Source organism: Juglans regia, chromosome 6 (genome assembly GCF_001411555.2).
Source record: "Juglans regia cultivar Chandler chromosome 6, Walnut 2.0, whole genome shotgun sequence".
NCBI lineage: Eukaryota > Viridiplantae > Streptophyta > Magnoliopsida > Fagales > Juglandaceae > Juglans > Juglans regia.
The window spans coordinates 14,961,277-14,983,058 of NC_049906.1; positions in this window are offsets into that span (position 1 = coordinate 14,961,277).

Sequence of the window (21,782 nt, forward strand, 5' to 3'; positions counted from 1 at the left end):
TGTGAAGTGTTGGGCATAATTGGGAAGTGTGTTGTGTTGTGTTGTGGATTGTGTTGTAATGGTGGCGTGGTGTATGTGGAATGGAAAGAGTACATGCTAAGTGTACTCTGTGTGTAACGTAGTGAGAGATAAGGAGAGTATATGTAAAATATACCCTCCTGGCATATTGTGGATCGGAAAGAGTACACGGTGAGTGTACTCTGTATGGCGTAATGTGCATGAAAGGAGTACATTTGGAATGTACTTCATGTGGTGGAGTGATGCACCATATGGCTGATATGCCATAATGGTGATGTGGCGTAGTATGTATAAAGGGAGCACACGTGGGGTGTACTCCATGTGGTGGAGTAATGCACCATGTGGCGGATATGCCATAATGGTGATGTGGCATGTGGAACGGGAAGAGTACACGCCGAGTGTACTCTGTGTGGGGTATGGTGTATGAATGGAGTACATTTGGAATGTATTCCATGTGGTGGAGTGATGCATGAATGGAGTACACAAGGAGTGTATTCCATGTGGCATAGTGATGCACCAGATGGCGAGTATGTCATAGTGGTGATGTGGCGTATGTGAAGGGAGCATATGTGGAGTGTACTCCGCGAGGTAGTGACACTCCGTGTGGCGTGTCATAGAGATAAGGATGGTTGTATGGTTGATGGGCGTGAAACCTGATGGGTAGTGTCGGGAACCGTGGAACAGTGTCCCGAAGTAGTTATGGCGTAGCCTGTAGTCTGGGGTAACAAGTGTCACTGTGATGGACTTATGGCTAGGAGTATGCGTGAAGTAGCAGAACAAGTATAAGAGTGCGCAGCGGAAGCATGACTGAGGGATGTCATGAAGTGACCTGACTATTGACAGTCGTGCTTGTGATGAGCGAAGTAGTAGAACAAGTGTAAGAGTACGCAGTGGAAGCATGACTGGGCAACGTCACGAAGTGACATGGTTATTGGCAGTCATGCTTATGATGGGTGAAGTGTTAAGAGTGTAGGAATGGCGTAACGGGAACGTGACCAGATGTCACAATGTGACAGGAGTATGTGAGGAACCGTACTCGTGATGAGTTAGGAGTTGACGTGGAATGTTGGATGGCACGACAAGGTTACGGTGTACCTTGGGTGCAGTCTCAAGCTATATGACGTGACATAAGGTGTAGTGAATGGAGTCTTGTCGTGTTAAGTGTTGGGATGAACTATCAAAAGGGACGGGTAGCGTGAATAGTCATGCTAGCCAGGTTCAGAGAAGGTTGATATCGGAGTATGGTGCTTGTTTATAAAGAAGGTGATCAACGTGTCATATGTTGATCTTAGGTAATAAAGGGGTAAGGTACATGCGTAATTTGGTTAGATACATGTGTGGGACGAATTCACCATATGTAATGGATAATTTGTCCTTAGCACAGTTACACGGTGCTTAAGCCTCATAGTTAGCTTAGGGCCGTGTGGCTTGTATGGATGAGAATGAGGATTCAGTGTGGGCTAAGGTGTATGAAGTTAGTGATGGGTGTATTGTTAGGATTGAGATGTGTGATTCCATCGGTCGGAATCATGCGTCGAATGTGGTTAGTAAGAAGAGTAAGACTAAGGTCTTAGTGTCTTAATCCTAAGGTGAATCATGGGTTCACTTTAGTCGATGAGCACTTGAGCCAAGACCTTGAGTTGGAAGATGTGGTGACCGTAATGGTCCCCGAAGGGTTTAACATAGTAAAGTGCACGTAAGTGCACGGGATAGAAGGAGAGTGTTTTAAGTAAAGCATAGTTCTATTTCTAGTTTAAGTTGATTATGCATTAGATAGAGAATGACATTAAGGTTATGTGTATGCATGTAGGTTGCCATCTGACAAGCATATAAATGGACTGCATGACATGCAAATAGCATGGAGTCGAGGTAAGTGTTACGTTTGTACTCTTCTAGAGTTTTCTTAAATTAAAGAAATGAAGGCGAAAGCTTTTCTTTTAAGAAACGAAAGACGCTTTACGAAAGAAAATGGTAATTCTTCAAAGGTGTAAGTTTGTACGGCCCCTCCTTGCAGCCCCTGTTTACGCACCCAAAGTATTAATTGTACACATGTGAATGGATGACTATACGCTGTATCTATTATATGTATTTTCTAAGAAAATCCATGAACTGATGAAAATGCATGAAAGGCATGAAAGTGGACTCTTTTATGGATCCTACGAACCGGCACTTTCATGTGCGCCACGAGGTGATGCTCATGGACGCCATGAAAGACAACGTTCAAGGTGACGCTTATGAATGCCACGAAAGCTGACGTTTAAGCCCATGTATGTTCTTAAATGACGTTTTCCATGAACGAACTGTTAAAGAAAGGATAAAACTGAAATAAACTGAAAAAGGATAGATGATTTTCGGGCTCATGCCCCGAACGATGCTTTCTCATGAAAAGAAATGTTTTCTCATGAAAGGAATGTCAAATGAAAGAATGAACTGAATGAAAGTTCAAGCTCTCTCGAGCTGACATAAACGAATGAATGAAAAGCAAGAAAGACATGAAAGCATGAAATGTATGAAGATACGTAACGGCCACATGAATGAATGAAAATGGTACGAATGAATGGGCAGATTGCAATGCCGGGTAAGTAGTACTGGAAGTGCACCTAGTGCTGCCCCTTTGAAAGGGATTCCCAACCCGTGGCCACGGGAAGAGTCCGAGTCCAAAGGAAGACTGCTAACCCCAACACACGAGGTGTAATATTGTGTACTAGCCTATGAAAGTGATAACAACGAATGGATGTATGCATCCATGTACGAACGCATGAATGCACGAACCTTTAAGAAATGAAGGCATTGACAGGGGACACGTTTTAAAGAAAGGAAAGCCTTTTGAAAGAAAAACCCTGTCTAGTGACGTTTTCAAAAGAACTTACGAATGCACGAACTCTTGAAGAAATGAAGGCACTGACGGGAGAAACGTTTTACGAAAAGGAAGACCATGTTTAAAAGAGAAAATCCCGTCCAGTGATGTTTTCAAATGAACGCACGTATGACACGTATGCATGCACGTAATAGTATGTATGAGTGATGAATGCATGAATGAAAACCTATATTGTTATATTTTAATTGTATGAAGTAATGCTTACGAGTCTTCGACTCATTTTAGTTTTTATGCATGTCCCTTCTCCCACAGGAACTGCATGATCCGGACGAACACGACCCATGAGGAAGAGCACGAAAGTCTAGACATGAGTTTTAAATGCAGGAGAGGCCCTTTTATTATCAGATTTATGTTTTCCGCTGTAAACCTCTTTTATTGTCAAAGCACATTTTAATTTATAAACGTTGAGTCTTGCACCCTGGGTATGCAAGTGAAAAGTTTTAAAAAGGATGGTAATTCCCATCGTCCTTTATAAAAATATTTTGTAAGAAGCCACACCACAAGGATGGACGTTATATAGTGGTATCAGAGCAAAGCCCAGGTTATGCTAGACTCTGTAGTGTTCTTTTCAAAAATAAAAGAGAGAAAATACGTTTTCCGTAGAGAGAAAACTTTTCTCCAATGAAAGAAAACTTTTGAAAATAGAATTGTACGTGAAGGAAAAACCTAGACTGACGTCTTCCCAAGGCATGTCTCGTTCTGCAGTAAGTACAAGAAAGTATTTTTATTCTTATGCTATGATATTTTTAAAGTATGACCTAATGAACGCATGCATGTCAGATTGGCAACTTGAAAGAGGTAGTCATGCTAAGTGCATAGAATGTAAGAGGTATTAGAGACTGAACATAGTTAGAGGCTAAGAATGAATGATGGAACGTTAGGACATGCAGCAATTGCTGCATGCTAATTAAGGAACGAACTAGAAACGTTAGAAAGACTGTAATAGCTAAGAAACTCATGAGCGATCACGAACTAAGCTAAGACCGAAACGTAACACAAGATGGCGACTTCAAGCTGCGCTGCCAAGAATGTTAGAATGGAAGGTATGAGCGCTACATAATGGATGGACTCAAGTACATCAGACTGACTTTAAGCACGTCGATGGAAGAACGACAAGACGCGAGGGCAAGTATTGTACAAAACGTGATTGAGATGCTGAATGTGCGTGGAGACGTGTAAAGACAACGCGAGGACACGTATGAACAGATACCTAATAAAGATGAGCAAATTCCTTAAAATACTGCGCAAAATTCTTAGAACACTAAGCAAATTCCTAGAGTACTAAGCAAATCCCTAGAACCTTAAGCAAATTTCGAGGACAAAATTTATTTAAGGTGGGAAGATTGTAATACCCTACTCCTTCCTTCTTACATAAACTTCTCTCTTTCTGATGTACGTTCCGTCTTTATGACGTAGGCAAATCCAGAGAGCAGGAATTTTGTAAATTGTCTGCCCATTCTATCTAGGGACTGCGAGACTCGTCATACGTGTCAAACCATGATGGCGTGTTTCGAAAGATATCGTGTGACTTCTAGGGCATGTCCAGTGTTTTAAATATATTGAAAATATTTATAAGGAGTATTTCCAGTGTTATTGAACTAAGTTTGATTTTAAATACGACAATTATAATATTCTTGAAGAGCTCCAAAAATATTATAATGGTCAAAAATCATTTTAATATCATTATTAAAATGATTTCAATTATTTAAGATATTATGGGATTTAAATTATGTTGAAAGTTTTATTAATTAAATGATTTTATTCTCTTAAATATGTTAAGTGAGATTTCATCATTTTATTAATAATGAAGGAATATTATTTTATAAACTAAAGTTAGTTTAAAATAATATTCTACCTTAATTCCTCTAAGCGCTTTTAATTAATTTAATATTTATGCATTTTAAATTAGTGTTTGAGATCTACCGTTAGATCGTTATGTGGATCCCCAGACGAAGGGACTGGGTTAAATACGCAGACACCATCTCTTTCTCCCTCATTTCCAGTAGCTCTCTCTCTCTCCTCCCTCTCCCAAGCGTACGCTGTACGTAGTCCATCTCCACGCCGTATGCTCCACGCCTCATCCCGGCACCACCGTGCGTCAGCAACTCTCACCGCCGGCACCACCAGCTGCACCTCACTCCAACGAGCCTCCTTAGCCCAGCCTCTCTCTCTCACACTCCCTCTCTCTCTCCGCTGGCCGTGCACTACCCGAATGGGCTTGTGCTCACTGCATCGCCGTGCCCCGCCCAACGATGCCACCACCTCCATGGCAGCTTCCCCTCCCACCGGCCATCACCCTCCAGCGAGGTTGGCCTCCACCTTGCAGGCACCTTCCCCGTAACACACACGTAGAGATCCATGCATGGCTTCACTGTGCGCCACCATGCACTTCTCCTTCTGATAAAATGTCAAAAACTACATGATTAAATTGCTAAAGTGAGTGATTTGTTTAACCAAAATGTGAATGAGCATTTAATTATGTAGTAATTTCTAATTCTTGACTCAATATGAAATTTTGATATTTTGCACTTGAAAGAAGTTGTATTGCAGTTAGTTCACACAAAAAAAAAAAAATTAATACTCCAAAATTGTACTCATGTCTTATTTATGTTGCAGGGAGATGAATTGAGCAGCAAGGATGAAACGCATGAAGTGGAATGCGTACGGGTTGAAGACCACTCACTGCAAGCAGCTCGCACGCAATAAAACGCACTCACGCTGGGCTGCAGTGGAACGAAACGCGCAGCACCGAACTGGATCAAAACGCAGGCAAGCTGGAGCAAAACGCAAGAGGCCTGGAACGAAACGCAGAGTTGCAATGGGATGAAACGCACAACAGCAGGAGATGCGGACGAAAGGAAATGCGGACGCACGCACGCAAGGCAGATTAAAACGCGGAAGATGCAGCAGGAAGAGACGTGCGCACTGTGGAGAGATGAAACGCACGAACGTGGGCTGCGGGAGTTGAGACGCACGAGAGTCAAAACGCACGGAGGGACGCATGAAACGGGGGAGAGAACGCACAGTATAAAAAGATTTTTTTTCGCACGGCGGGCTCTTGTTTTTTCCTTCAGACTTTTTTTTTCTCATTCGGCGTCCCCTTCAGTTATATTTTTAGTTTTGGCAGTGCTGATTTTTTTTCTTCTTCCGCATGTACTGGGAGTATATTTTTCTTTCGGTATTTAATTTTCCGGTGGCTGATTCTTCATCTTCAGCATTTGGGTTTCAGCAAACACTGCTATTTTATTTTATTTTCCGTCAGTTTTTATTCTTCTCAGTTTCGAATTTCAGCATATCTGATTGATACAGTATATTTTTATTCAGTAAATTTAATTTGAAACAGTATATGATGATGTTAGATTTTAATTTTCTTGAGCATTTTGTTAATTTAGAGATGATAGGCTAGATTTTTAGCTTGGGATTCAATGAGTAACCCGTGACTATACGGGATTGGATTTACTTCAATATTTAGTGCTTTTGATGATTAACTTGATGGATTATATCTCAATGTGCATCTAGAATATATTAGAGTTCTTTGTTCTTGGTTTAGATCAATTGTAGACGTAAAGGCACAATTGATACTTGAACAAGTAACATGACTTTAATGATTTTCTTTCACTTTCTATGATTGTTATATAATTTATCAAGTAGTTTTATTAAAATAAAATTGTGGTTCATTGCTATATTATCCGACTATGATTTCTAGGAATGAGAAAATGGTTGAGAGAAAATAAAAAGAGAAGTAAATCCATCATCAAATTAGTGGGTGAAAATTGCATCCCAAGTGTTTGTTTAATTGTTTCTTACAAGTTTAAGTCAACTTCCATTCGATTTCTTTAAATCCCTTTAATCTTAGCAATTTTAGAAAAATAGATTCTCTTTTATTTTCAGCTTTACTTATGCTTGAACGTCCCGACAATTTCACTCATAATTCACTCTACACTCCCTTAGTAAATATCCACATTTAGGTGTAAATATTGTTAGTGGTTAAGTTTAGGAATTTATTTCTCTTTGCTGATTATTTTAAATTTTCGTGTCACTCCAAACGGTAATATGTGGTCTTGCGAAAATGAAATGTTTGCTAAATTCTCATTGTCCCTGTGAATTCGATTTTGGGATTTACCCTTGTATTACTTTGACAGCTTCTACGCTTGGAAGTCGAAATTAAAAGCTGATCACCTTCCCTCCCTCTTCCTCCTCCACGTGACTCGAGGCCCATAGCCTCCTCTTGATCCACTGCACGAGGCTCCTCCCACGCACGAGTTTTACACCCTCCACCTCTGTGCACCACCACCCACGGGGATTGACTGCCACCTTCAGCCTCCTCAAGCCACCACCAAGCCATCCCAACCATCCACGGCTCCGATCTGCCACCCATGCACGCACACTCTCTCTCACTCACCCACGACTTCTCCCTCTCTCTCACAGGGCCATTCCTACCTCCTCCACCGTGGCGCCACCCCAGTGCCACCAGGAGCTCCACCAGCAACCCCTCAGCCAAACCCTAGGTTCGAACCACCACTTTTGAGTGGTGGGTAGTCATTGCGTGATATGGACAGCCACTGCGCGTGGCTGACTGCCACTGTACACAGCTAGATCCGCTGTGTTACGCTACTTGCCACCATCACAAGGCCACCTTGAGCCCTTCCAAGACCACACCTAGCTATCCAAATGCCTAAACAGTTAACGAACGTGAGTTAGCTGCCACGTATAACACTTTCGACATCTTCGGCTGTGACGATCAACGAATAACGCACGAGTTGTCCCGTCGATGGTATAACCCTCTATCCCTAGTTAATTATGCTAGATATTGATTAGTTGATTAGGTTGTGGACTGTGCTGTTGGTATTTGTGGAGTTGTGGTATTGTGATGTGGTGCTGTGTGATGAAGTGTTGAGCATTTTGTGTAGTGAAGTGTTGAGCATATCTATGTTGGATGGAAATGTGTTGTGCCCTGTTGTGTACTGTGAAGTGTTGGGCATAATTGGGAAGGGTGTTGTGTTGTGTTGTGGATTGTGTTGTAATGGTGGCGTGGTGTATGTGAAATGGAAAGAGTATACGCTAAGTGTACTCTGTGTGTAACGTAGTGAGAGATAAGGAGAGTATATGTAAAATATACCCTCCTGGCATATTGTGGATCGGGAAAAGTACACGCTGAGTGTACTCTGTGTCGTGTAATGTGCATGAAGGGAGTACATTTGGAATGTACTCCATATGGTGGAGTGATGCACCATATGGCGGATATGCCATAATGATGATGTGGCGTAGTATGTATAAAGGGAGTACACGTGGGGTGTACTCCATGTGGTGGAGTAATGCACCATGTGGCAGATATGCCATAATGGTGATGTGGCGTGTGGAACGAGAGGAGTACACTCGGAATGTACTCTGTGTGGGGTATGGTGTATGAAGGGAATGGACTCCATGTGGTGAAGTGATGCACCATATGGCGGGTATGCCATACTGGTGTTGTAGCGTGGTGTATGTGAATGAAGTACACAAGGAGTGTACTCCTTATGGTATTGTGATGCACCACATGACGGGTATGCCACAGTGGTGATGTGGCGTATGTGAAGGGAGTATACGTGGAGTGTGGTCTGCGAGGTAGCGACACTCCGTGTGGCGTGTCACAGAGATAAGGATGGTTGTGTGGTTGATGGGCGTGGAACGTGATGGGTAGTGTCGGAACCGTGGAACAGTGTTCCGAAGTAGTTATGGTGTAGCCTGTAGTCTGCGGAGACAAGTGTCACTGTGTTGGACTTATGGCGAGGAGTATGAGTGAAGTAGCAAAACAAGTATAAGAGTGCTCAACGGAAACATGACTGAGGGATGTCACGAAGTGACCTGACTATTGACAGTCGTGCTTGTGATGGGCAAAATAGTAGATCAAGTGTAAGAGTACGCAGCGGAAGCATGACTGGGCAACGTCAGAAAGTGACATGGTTATTGGCAGACATGCTTATGATGGGTGAATTGTTAGAGTATAGGAATGGCGTAATGGGAATGTGACGAGATGTCACGATGTGACAGGAGTACGTGAGGAACTGTACTCGTGATGAGTTAGGAGTTGACGTAGCAAAATGTTGGATGACGCGACAAGGTTACGGTGTAACTTGGATGTAGTCTCGAGCTATATGACGTGACATAAGGCATAGTGAATGGAGAGTCAAGCTAGCCGGGTTAAGAGAAGGTTGATATCGGAGTATGGTGCTTGTTTATACAAGCAGGTGATCAACGTGTCATATGTTGATCTTAGGTGATAAAGGGGTAAGATACATGCATAATCTGGTTAGATACATATGCCGGACGGATTCACCATATGTAATGGGTAATCTGTCCTTAGCACAGTTACACGGTGCTTAAGCCTCAGAGTTGGCTTAGAGCCATGAGTCATATGTCGAATGTGATTAGTAAGAAGAGTAAGACTAAGGTCTTAGTGTCTTAATCCTAAGGTGAATCATGGGTTCACTTTAGTAGATGAGCACTCAAGGCAAGACCTTGAGTTGGAAGATGTGGTGACCGTAATGGTCCCCAAAGGGTTTAACATAGTAAAGAGCACGTAAGTGCACGAGATAAAATGAGAGTGTTCTAAGTAAAGCATAGTTCTATTTCTAGTTTAAGTTGATTATGCATTAGATAGAGAATGATGTTAAGGTTATGTGTATGCATGTAGGTTGCCATCTGACAAGTACATGAATGGACTGCATGACATGCAAATAGCATAGAGTCCAGGTAAGTGTTACATTCATACTTTTCTAGAGTTTTCTTAAATTAAAGAAAAGAAAACGAAAGCTTTTCTTTTAAGAAATGAAAGACGCTTTATGAAAGAAAATGCTAATTGTTCAAAGGTATAAGTATGTACGGCCCCTCCTTGGTAGCCCCTGTTTATGCACTCAAAGTATTAATTGTACGCATGTGAATGGATGACTATACACTGTATCTATTGTATGTATTTTCTAAGAAAATCCATGAGCTGATGAAAATGCATGAAAGCGGACACTTTATGGATCCTACGAACCGGTGCTTTCATGTGCACCCTGAAGTGATGCTCGTGGACGCCATGGAAGACGACGTTCAAGGTCACGCTTTTGGATGCCACGAAAGCTGATGTTTAAGCCCATGTATGTTCTTAAATGATGTTTTCCATGAACAAATTGTTAAAGAAAGGATGTATATTCTTAAATGACGTTTTCCATGAATGAATTGTTAAAGAAAGGATAAAACTGAAATGAACTGAAGAAGGAAAGATGATTTTCGAGCTCACGCCCCAAACGATGCTTTCTCATGAAAAGAAATGTTTTCTCATGAAAGGAATGTAAAATGAAATAATGAACTGAATGAAAGCTCCAACTCCCTCGAGTTGACATGAATGAATGAATGAATGAAAAGCAAGAAAGATATGAAAGCATGAAATGTATGAAGATACGTAATGGCCACATGAATGAATGAAAATGGTACCAATGAATGGACAGATTGCAATGCCAGGTAAGTAGTACTGGAAGTGCACCCAATGCTGCCCCCTATGAAAGGGATTCCCAACCCGTGGCCATGGGCGGAGTCTGGGTCTAAAGGAAGACCGCTAACCCCAACACACGGGGCGTAACAGTGTGTACTGGCCTAAGAAAGTGATAAGAATGAATGGATGTATGCATGCATGTATGTACTGGCCTAAGAAAGTGATAAGAATGAATGGATGTATGCATGCATGTATGAATGCACGAATGCACGAACCTTTAAGAAATGAAGGCACTAACGGGGGACACGTTTTAAAGAAAGGAAAGCCTTTTGAAAGAAAAATCCCGTCCAGTGACGTTTTCGAAAGAATGCACGAACTCTTGAAGAAATGAAGGCACTGACGGGAGAAATGTTTTACGAAAAGGAAGCCCATGTTTAAAAGAGAAAACCCCATCCAGTGATGTTTTCAAATGAATGCACGTATGACACGTATGCATGCACGTAATAGTATGTATGAATGATGAATGTATGAATGAAAACCTATATTGTTATATTTTAACTGTATAAAGTAATGCTTACGAGTCTTCGACTCATTTTAGTTTTTATGCATGTCCCACCCCCCACAGGAACTGCATGATTAGGACGGACACGGCCCATGTGGAAGAGCACGAAAGTCTAGGCACGAGTTTTAAATGCACGAGAGGCCTTTTTATTATTATATTTATGTTTTCCACTGTAAACCTCTTTTATTGTCAAAGCACATTTTAATTTATAAATGCGGAGTCTTGCAACCTGGATATGCAGGTGAAAAGTTTTAAAAAGGATGGTAATTTCCGTTGTCCTTTATAAAAATATTTTGTAAAAAACCACACCACAAGGACGGGCATTACAAGTTTGCTAAAAAAGAAATAAAAAAATCATGTACATTTAGGCCATTAAAATCTACAACAATAGCCCAAATAAATGAAGAATGACCAGACATGCTTCTCTTTTGTTAGAAGCCATTGGCTATATCAGATTTTTTATGGGTCAAATTGAGGTGAAGTTCCTTCTATATATTATACTCTACAAGAGACTTGTAATCAGAAAGAGCATGCTGTTATCAGTTCAAATATTCACGCTTTTTTCTAAACATTCTTTAGTGATGAAAGTACTCATAAATAATTTTATTCTTATTTCTCCCCTCTGAATGCAGCCCTCCGCTCCCCTTACTTTGGTAACACATCAATCAACCAACAGTGTGTAAGTACCCATGTTTCTTGAAGCATAATCTTTAGATCTATAAATAAACATCAGACATACACACACAGGCACACACAAAGAATGCACAGGTTTCTTGAATCAAAAAACTATGTTTAGAGCAAATCACTCAACATTTGCTTTAATCTATCCTTGTTAGGTCCAAGCAAACAGCTTGAGAAAGTTTCAATAATATAAATGAAGGACTTTCAACAATAGATGCTGTAAAGGGGCATTTGCAATGATAAAATGGAGAAAGGACCAATCTCCATCCCCTAAGCCGCAATACCCATCACAAAACCCAAAATAAGCCCCAAAATTCACCTCTCAGAATACAAGTAGAACTCAATAATGCAGAAGAAAAAATGGTAGTGGAGTTACCTACGAAGCAGACGGGTGGCGCTGGGCAGAGGGAGGAGCGATTGCGAGGCGGTGCTGGGCAGACCGAGGAGTGAACGAGGGGAAGCTTTGGACAGAGGAAGGGGCGTCGCGAGGTGACGTTGGGCGGGCAGAGGGAGGGGCGACGCGACTCGGGTGGGCAGAGGAGGTGTGGGTGGTGGAGAGGAGGAGTGGGTGGTGGAGAGGAGGAGAGCAAATTTGAAAGAAATTGCATCTTTCCCTTTCACGAGCGTTTCAGTGTGGAGGGAATTTTTTTTGAAAAAAAATAGCAAAATTACACGTCACGTGTGCGGTGTGGGTGCTACAGTTGCTGATCTGCAGGTTTTTGTCAATATATAATAATGTGAAATAATTTGAATTAAGATGTTTTACTGAATTTTGGATGACAAGAGAAAAGAAAATTGAATAAAAATATTATAATTTTTTAGTTATTTTTATTTTAAAAGTTCAAATAACTATATTATTTTTTGTATTTTGTTTGAAAATTTATAGAAGTTATAATAATTATATAATGATTAAATGGAGAAATTAAAAATTTGAAATTGAGTGATATTAAAAAAAATGCAAAAATATTACAATAACTATGTTCCCATACTAACCTTGTAAAAGTCTCAGCTTCTCGAATCTTTTTCATTTGACTAGGCTCCATTTGGTTGTTAAATTCATTTGAGTTTAACTCAATTTAGTCTAATTTTAAGTTAAGTCTAACATCTAAATACTCAACTCTCAAATTACTAAACTCATTTTAATTTAAAACATATTTACACGTGGGACCCACAATATTTTTCAGCTTCTTATAAATACAACTAATTCATCTTAACATCCAAACACATTTAAACTCATATTAGGTGGATCCTACAAAATTTACTCTACCATCTCAATTCACTCATATTTATAAAGAACTCAATTCAGCTTAACATTCAAATACAAACCTTAAAGAACAAAAGTGAGTTCTCACGTACCTAGATATGGGGCGTTATCTACATGAGACTCGACCTAAAACCATTATCTCGTGGAAAAGACATTTGACATATGTATTGTTATTGAATGTAGAAAGCTGATCCCAAACCAACGACTAATTAAAGGGAAATACATCAAAGAGGTTAAAGGTACCTTATATGTATAGTGTTTGTCATTATTCATTGAAAATAAGAACAACAAAGTGGAAATAAAATGCAGAACAATGTTGTAATGATTGAAGGTGTAGAATATATGATATGTAACAACTGTAGATTAAAGTTCATTCCTCTATTCACCTAGGTGACAAAACCTTTAAAGGTAGTAGAGGAGTGGCAAATGGGTCTAAATGTCACAATATTGTCAGAGAAAACTCATGTTTAGAGAATTAATGTTGACTAGGAGAAAATTCAACATGATGCTTAGAAAAGGGCAAATGCTCCAATGTGTATCATATTAGTAGCGAAAAATGAAACCAAACAATGACAAAGGTTCAAAATTACAATATCATATATGAGGTAACAATGTTATAATGATTGAAGGTGTAGAATATGTGATCTGCAAAAACTGTAGATTAAAGTTCATTCCCCTCTTCACCTAGGTAAGAAAACCTAGTTTAAAATTAGTAGTGGAGTGGGAAATAGGTCGAGAAATGTCACAATATTGTACTAGAGAAAACTCATGTTTAGAAAATTAATGACGATTACGAGAAAATTCAACAGCTTAGAAAAAAGGCAAATATCCCAATGTGTATCATATTAGTAGTGAAATATGACACTAAAAAATGACAAATGTTCAAAATTGCGATGTCACAAATGAGTTAATAGTTTTGTAATGATTGAAGGTGTAAAAAATGTGATTTGCAACAACTGCAGATTAAAGTTCATTCATATCTTCAACTACATAACAAAACCTACATTAAATTTATTAAAGGAGTTGGAAATGGGTCAAAAAATGTCACATTGTATTAGAGAAAACTCATGTTTAGGAAATCAAAGATGACTAGGAGAAAAGGTAGCAATGCTGCTTAGAAAGAGGGATTATGCTCCAATGTCTATCATATTGATAGTAAAAATGAAACCAAACAATGACAATGGTTCAAAATTACAATACCATAAATGAGGTAACAATGTTGTAATGATTGAAGGTGTAGAATATGTGATCTACAACAACTATAGATTAAAGTTTATTCCTCTCTTCATCTAGTTAAGAAAACTTATTTTAAAATTAGTAGAGGAGTGGAAAAGGGGTCGAGAAATGTCACAATATAAATCTTCTTCTAAAAGTTTTTATTAACAATAACTACCAGTCATCCAACATCAATAATTTTCGCAATAAGTGAGATTTGAAAAATGCCTCAAATTATTACTCACTTATTATACGATTTGGATTAGCTAGTTTTCTTGAACAAACTATAGGGTGTAGAGTGGAGAGAGATTAAACGTATGAAGTGAACTTCACAACTTATATAACAGAGAAATTTTGTAATATAAATTAATCCATAATTGGTGTAGGATGATGTGACATTTTGATGGATTTGTATAGATATTTTACCGGAGGGATTGATTTGATCAAAGTTAAAACTTTGGAGAGTATAAAATACAAATTCAAAGTTCAGATATTAATATATCTAAAGAGCAAACCGCATGGACTAAAATAGTATTTAACCCAAAAGTAAAGAAGAGAAAGGAACCATTCAATTAAGTTATATCCACGCATGCATGCAGTCAGCTTGTCCAATATGGTCTTCAACTAAACACCAACCTCAACGGTCCCAAAAGAAAAAACACAAAATGCAAAATTAGAACGAGATCTAGTCTTAACTTATTGATAGCTCATGAACAATGTGAACACGAGTAATATAAAACAAAAGCTAAGAGCAAAGTCAAGTATTTTTATAAGCTTCTAGAGACTTTATGCACAAGAATTAAGTACTTTCTTGCATGATTGAACGGTCTATATATCGATCGTTGGCTTAAGGTAAGAGTCAACATTGTTCTCACTTTCTTTTTTTCTCTTTCAGAAAAAGCTCACTCTTAATTTTTAATCAGAGCCCTTTGAACAAGAACTTGAAGAGTAGTACTCTATCTATCTAGCAATCGATTCCTATAGTTGATCGATGAACTAATCTTGCCTCGCTACAAAAGAAGAGATCATTAATTTATTCACTTTTTTCTATTTTAAGAAAAAAACACGCCCTCTTTTACAGCTTGGACTTCAAAGAATCAATTAATTATAACACTAACAAGTTGATGATTCCTTTAATTTGGTTGATTAACTAATGTTGTAATGAGACATTACAACTTGCAGAGGTGATTAATGCAAATATTAATGGTAGTGATATCCGAAGGAGTTTAAGAGGCCGTATACCTCTGCACGGCTCACCTAATGATAGTCATGGAGGACCATGATGAATTCGTTAGTGGAAGAAGCATGGTCCCATTGCAAATTATTAGCTTATGTAGTTTTTCGAAGAAGTTTGAATCAAGTGTATGTGTATCATGCAATTGTCTTAATAAGATAGGACATCATTCAAGGACTAGGGTTGTGTATGCAGTAAGAGAAGATTCAATGTTTACACTGAGTAATAAATTAACATGAGGTTACCTATTTTAGTGTTGGAAGGGTTTAGGAAATAAGGTATCATCGAGTTTGCAAACTTGGCCCTCAGGCTAGAGATGAAACAAGTTTGGATGGAAGAGTATTATCCGAACGTTATAAAGCAAATGAGAATTTCTCTAGTCTTTAAAAGATGTAATAAATTAGATGCAGATAAAAGAAGATGGAGAGTTTCAAATTTATTTGATATTGATTGACATGCATGGTCATTCAAATTACTTTAGACACAACCGTCATTTAATGCATTAATTGATGACATGGCTTAACATGTGCAATTTGAAAAGTATATATACTTAAATCATTTCCTAAATATCATACATTAGTTATGTAAAATAGGAAAATATTCTTAAAATCTTGAGAAAGAGAAAAAAAATTACAATCTTGAGAAAGAGAAAATTATATAAATGAGAAATGATATTTGCATTCATAGCAAAAGTGGATAAGCGCCGTACACTCATTCTGAAAAAAAAAAGTAAGTAAATATGGACACTACAAGAAAAGTGATTATATTTGTAGTGAAAAATGAAACCAAATAATGAAACATTCAAAATTACAATGCCATAAATGAGTTACCAGTGTTGTAATGATTGAATGTGTGGAATATGTGATTTGCAACAACTATAACTTAAAGTTCATTCCTCTCTACAACTAGTTAACAAAACCTACATGAAATTTAATAAAAGAGTGAGAAATGGGTCAAAAAATGTCACAACGTATTAGAGAAAACTCATGTTTTGAAAATTAAAGATAACTAGGAGAAAAGGCAACTTGCTGCTTGAAAAGAAGGCAAATAGTCCAATGTGTATCATATTGGTAGTGAAAAATGATACCAAAAAATGACAAAAGCTCAAAATTACAATGTCATAAATGAGATAATTGTGTTATGGTGATTGAAGGTGTAGAGATATGATTTGCAGCATTGTAGATTAAAGTCCATTCCTCTCTTTACATAGTTAAAGAAGCTACTTTAAAATTAGTAGAATGGGATATGGGTCGAAAAATGTCACAATATTATACCAAAAATATTTATGTTTAGAAAATTAATGATGACAACGATAAAAGGCAACATGCTGCTTAGAAATAGGGCAAATAATGCAAGTATCATATTGGTAGTGAAAAATGAAACCAAGAAATAACAAATGTTCAAAATTACGATGCCACAAATGAGTTAACAATGTTGTAATGATTGAAGGTGTGGAAGGTGTGATTTGCAACAACTGTAGATTAAAGTCAATTCTTCTCTTGAACTACTTAACAAGACCTACATTAAATTTAATAAAAGTGCGAGAATTGGGTAAAAAATGTCACAATGTATTAAAGATAACTCATGTTTAAAAAATTAATGATGATTAGGAGAAAATGCAACATATCACTTAGAAAGAGGGCAAATATTCAAATGTGTATCATACTGGTAGTGAAAAATAATACCAAAAAATGACAAATATTCAAAATTATGATGCCACAATTGAGTTAATAGTGTTGTAATGATTGAAGGTGTGTAATATATGATTTGCAACAATTGTATATTAAATTCGATTTCTCTCTTCAACTAGTTAATAATACCTACATTAAATTTAATAAAGAAGTGGAAATTAGGTCAAAAAATGTAACATTGTAATAGAGAAAACTCATGTTTAGAAAATTAATAATAACTAGGAGAAAATGCAACATGCTGCTTAGAAAGGGGGCAAGTACTCAAATGTGTATCATATTGGTAGTGAAAAATGACACCAAGAAATGGCATGTTCAAAACTATGATGCCATAAATGAGTCAACAATATTATAATGGTTGAAGATGTGGAAGATGTGATTTGCAACAACTGTAGATTAAAGTCAATTCTTCTTTTCAACTAGTTTACAAAAGTTACATTAAATTTAATAAAGGAGTGGGAAATAGGTCAAAAAATGTCATAATGTATTAGAGAAAACTCATGTTTAGAAAATTAATTATAACTAGGAGAAAATGCAACTTGCTGCTTGGAAAGAAGGCAAATAGTCCAATGGATATCATATTAGTAGTGAAAAATGGGTCAAAAAATGACAAATGTTCAAAATTACAATGCCATAAATGAGGTTATAGTGTTGTGATGATTAAAGGTGTAGAAGATGTGATTTACAACAATTGTAGATGAAAGTCCATTCCCTCTTTACAGAGTTAAAAAAACCTACTTTAAAATTAGTAGAATGGGAAATGTGTCGAAAAATGTCACAATATTGTACCAAGAAAACCTATGTTCAGAAAATTAATGATTATTAGGAGAAAATGCAACATGCTGCTTGGAAAATGGGCAAATACTCAATGTGTATCATATTGGTAGTGAAAAATGATACAAAAAAAATGACAAATGTTCAAAATTGCGATGTCACAAATGAGTTAATAGTATTGTAATGATTAAAGGTGTGAAAGATTTGATTTGCAACAACTGTCGATTAAAGTTCATTCATCTCTTCAACTAGTTAATAAAACCTAAATTAAATTTAATAAAGGAGTGGGAAATGAGTCAAAAAATGTAACAATGTAACATAAAAAACTTTGTTTAGAAAATTAATGATGACAAGGAGAAAATGCAATATGCTGCTTAGAAAGAGAGCAAATACTCAAATGTGTATCATATTGGTAGTGAAAAATAACACGAAAAACTGACAAATGTTCAAAATTACGATGTCACAATTGAGTTAACAGTGTTGTAATGATTGAAGGTGTGGAATATGTGATTTGTAACAACTGTAGATTTTAGTCTATTCCTCTCTTCAACTAGTTAATAAAACCTAAATTAAATTTAATAAAGGAGTGAAAAATGGGTCAAAAAATGTCACAATGTATTAGAGAGAACTAATGTTTAGAAAATTAATGATAACTAGGAGAAAAGACAACCAACTTGTTGCTTAGAAAGAAGGCAAATACTCCAATGTGTATCATATTAGTAGTGAAATATGACACCAAGAAATTACAATGTTCACAATTGTGATGCAGCAAATGAGTTAACATTGTTGTAATTATTGAAGGTGTTGAAGATGTGATTTGCAACAACTGTAGATTAAAGTCAATTCTTCTCTTGAACATGTTAAAAAGACCTACATTAAATTTAATAAAGGTGTGAGAATTGGGTAAAAAATGTCACAATGTATTTAAGGAAACTCAAGTTTAGAAAATTAATGATGACTAGGAGAAAATGCAATATATTGCTTAGAAATAGGGCAAATACTCAAATGTGTATCATATTGGTAGTGAAAAATAACACCAAAAAATGACAAATGTTCAAAATTACGATGCCACAATTGAGTTAACAGTGTTGTAATGATTGAAGGTGTGGAAGATGTGATTTGCAACAACTGTATATTAAAGTCTATTACCCTCTTCAACTTGTTAAGAAAACCTATATTAAATTTAATAAAAGAGTATAAATTGGGTCAAAAAATGTAACAATGTAACAGAGTAAACTCATGTTTAGAAAATTAATGATTACTATGAGAAAATGCAACATACTGCTTAGAAAGGGGGCAAGTACTCAAATGTGTATCATATTGGTAGTGAAAAATGATCCCAAGAAATGACAAATGTTCAAAACTACGATGCCACAAATGAGTTAACAATGTTATAATGGTTGGAGGTGTGGAAGATGTGATTTGCAATAATTATAGATTAAAGTCAATTCTTCTCTTCAACTAGTTAACAAAACCTACATTAAATTTAATAAAGGAGTGGGAAATAGGTCAAAAAATGTCATAATGTATTAGAGAGAACTCATGTTTAGAAAATGAAGGATGACTAGGAGAAAAGACAACCAACTTGCTACTTAGAAAGAAGGCAAATTCTCCAATGTGTATCATATTGGTAGTGAAATATGACACCAAGAAATGACTAATGTTCAAAATTGCGATGCCACAAATGAGTTAACAATGTTGTAACTATTGAAGGTGTTGAAGATGTGATTTGCAACAACTGTAGATTAAAGTCAATTTATGTTATTGAGTATTCGACTCATTTTTGTATATTTTTATATTTTTAAACCACTCTAGGTGATGACATTTACGTGGATGAAACTGCAGAATAGGACTTGACCCCGGGAGGTGAGGTAGAGGCCTAGACATATTATGCTACGATTAGTTTTATGGTTTAAGGTTTAAATAAATTTACTTTGATAAGCACATGAGACTTCATTTTTTTTTTAAATAAGTGCTTATGCAAACTCTATTTTAGATTTTAAGTATTTATTAAAGTTTGTTTTATTTATGGAAATCTTTCGCATCTGGCGCCTTGTTAAAAAGAAAAGCTTTTAAGTTCAAGTTTAGTAGTAGCACACTAGCTTCCTAAAAATTCTAAAATGTCTATTTGGGAAGCGGGGTGTTACAATTCCTCTATTCAACTAGTTAACAAAACCTACATTAAATTTAATAAAGGAGTGAAAAATGGATAAAAAAATGTCACAATGTATTAGAGAAAACTCATGTTTAGAAAATTAATGATGACTAGGAGAAAAGGCAACTTCCTCCTTAGAAATAAGGTAAATAGTCAAATGTGTGTCATATTGGTAGTGAAAAATGACACCAAAAAATGACAAATGTTCAAAATTGTGATGCTACAAATGAGTTAACAGTGTTGTAATGATTGAATGTGTGGAAGATGTGATTTGCAACAACTGTAGATTAAAGTCTATTCCTCTCTTTAACTAGTTAACAAAACCTACATTAAATTTAATAATAGTGTGGGAAATGAGTAAAAAAATGTCACAATATTGTAGTAGAGAAAACTTTTGTTTAGAAAATTAATGATGACTAGGAGAAAATGCAACATGATACTTAGAAAAAGGGCAAATATTCCAATGTGTATAATATTGGTAGTGAAAAATGACACAAAAAAAATGACAAATGTTCAAAATTGTGATGCCGCAAATGAGTTAACAATATTGTAATGATTGAAGGTGTGGAAGATGTAATTTGCAATAACTGTAGATTAATGTACATTCCTCTCTTCAACTAGTTAACAAAAACTACATTAAATTTAATAAAGGAGTGGGAAATGGGTCAAAAAATGTCACAATGTATTAGAGAAATCTTATGTTTAGAAAATTAATGATTACTAGGAGAAAATGCAACATGCTGCTTAGAAATGGGGAAAATGCTCCAATGTGTATCATATTGGTTGTGAAAAATGAAACCAAACAATGTCAAAGGTTCAAAATTACAATACCAAAAATGAGGTAACAATGTTGTAATGATTGAAGGTGTAGAATATGTGGCCTGCAATAATTGTAGATTAAAATCCATTGCTCTCTTCATCTAATTAACAAAACCTACTTTACAATTAGTAGAGTAGTGGAAAATGGGTCAAGACATGTTACAATATTGTACTAGAGAAAACTTATGTTTAGAAATTAATGATGACTAGGAGAAAAGGCAACACGATGCTTAAAAAAAGGGCAAATACTCCGATGTGTATCATATTAGTAGTGAAAATGACATCAAAAAATGACAAATGTTCAAAATTGTGATGCCGCAAATGAGTTAACAATGTTGTAATGAATGAATGTGTGAAAGATATGATTTGCAACGACTGTAGATTAAAGTTCATTCTTTTCTTCAACTAGTTAACAAAACCTACATTAAATTTAATAAAGGAGTGGGAAATAGATAAAAAAAATATCACAATGTATTAGAGAAAAGTCATGTTTAGAAAATTAATGATGATTAGGAGAAAATTCAACATGTTGCTTGGAAAGAGGAAAAATGCTCTAATGTGGATCATATTGGTAGTGAAAAATGATACCAAAAAATGACAAATGTTCAAAACTACAATATTATAAATGAGGTAACATTGTTGTAATGATTGAAGGTACAAAACATGTGATCTGCAACAACTTTAGATTAAAGTTCATTCATCTCTTAACTTAGTTAATAAAACATACTATAAAATTAGTGAAGGAGTGGGAAATGAGTTGAAAAATATCACAATGTTTAAGAGAAAATTCATGTTTAGAAAATCAATGATGACTAGGAGAAAATGCAACATGCTGCTTAGAAAGATGACTAATACTCCAATTATGTGTATCATATTGGTAGCGAAAAATAATACCAAAAAATAACTAAAATCCATTGCAAAGTTATTGGAGCTTTACCAACACATTACAAAGTTGGTGAACTCAAGGGCTAACGTGGCAAGGAGAATTGTTTCTCTCTAGCGTTGAGGGACAAGTAGGGTTCTACATGGTGATAGCTG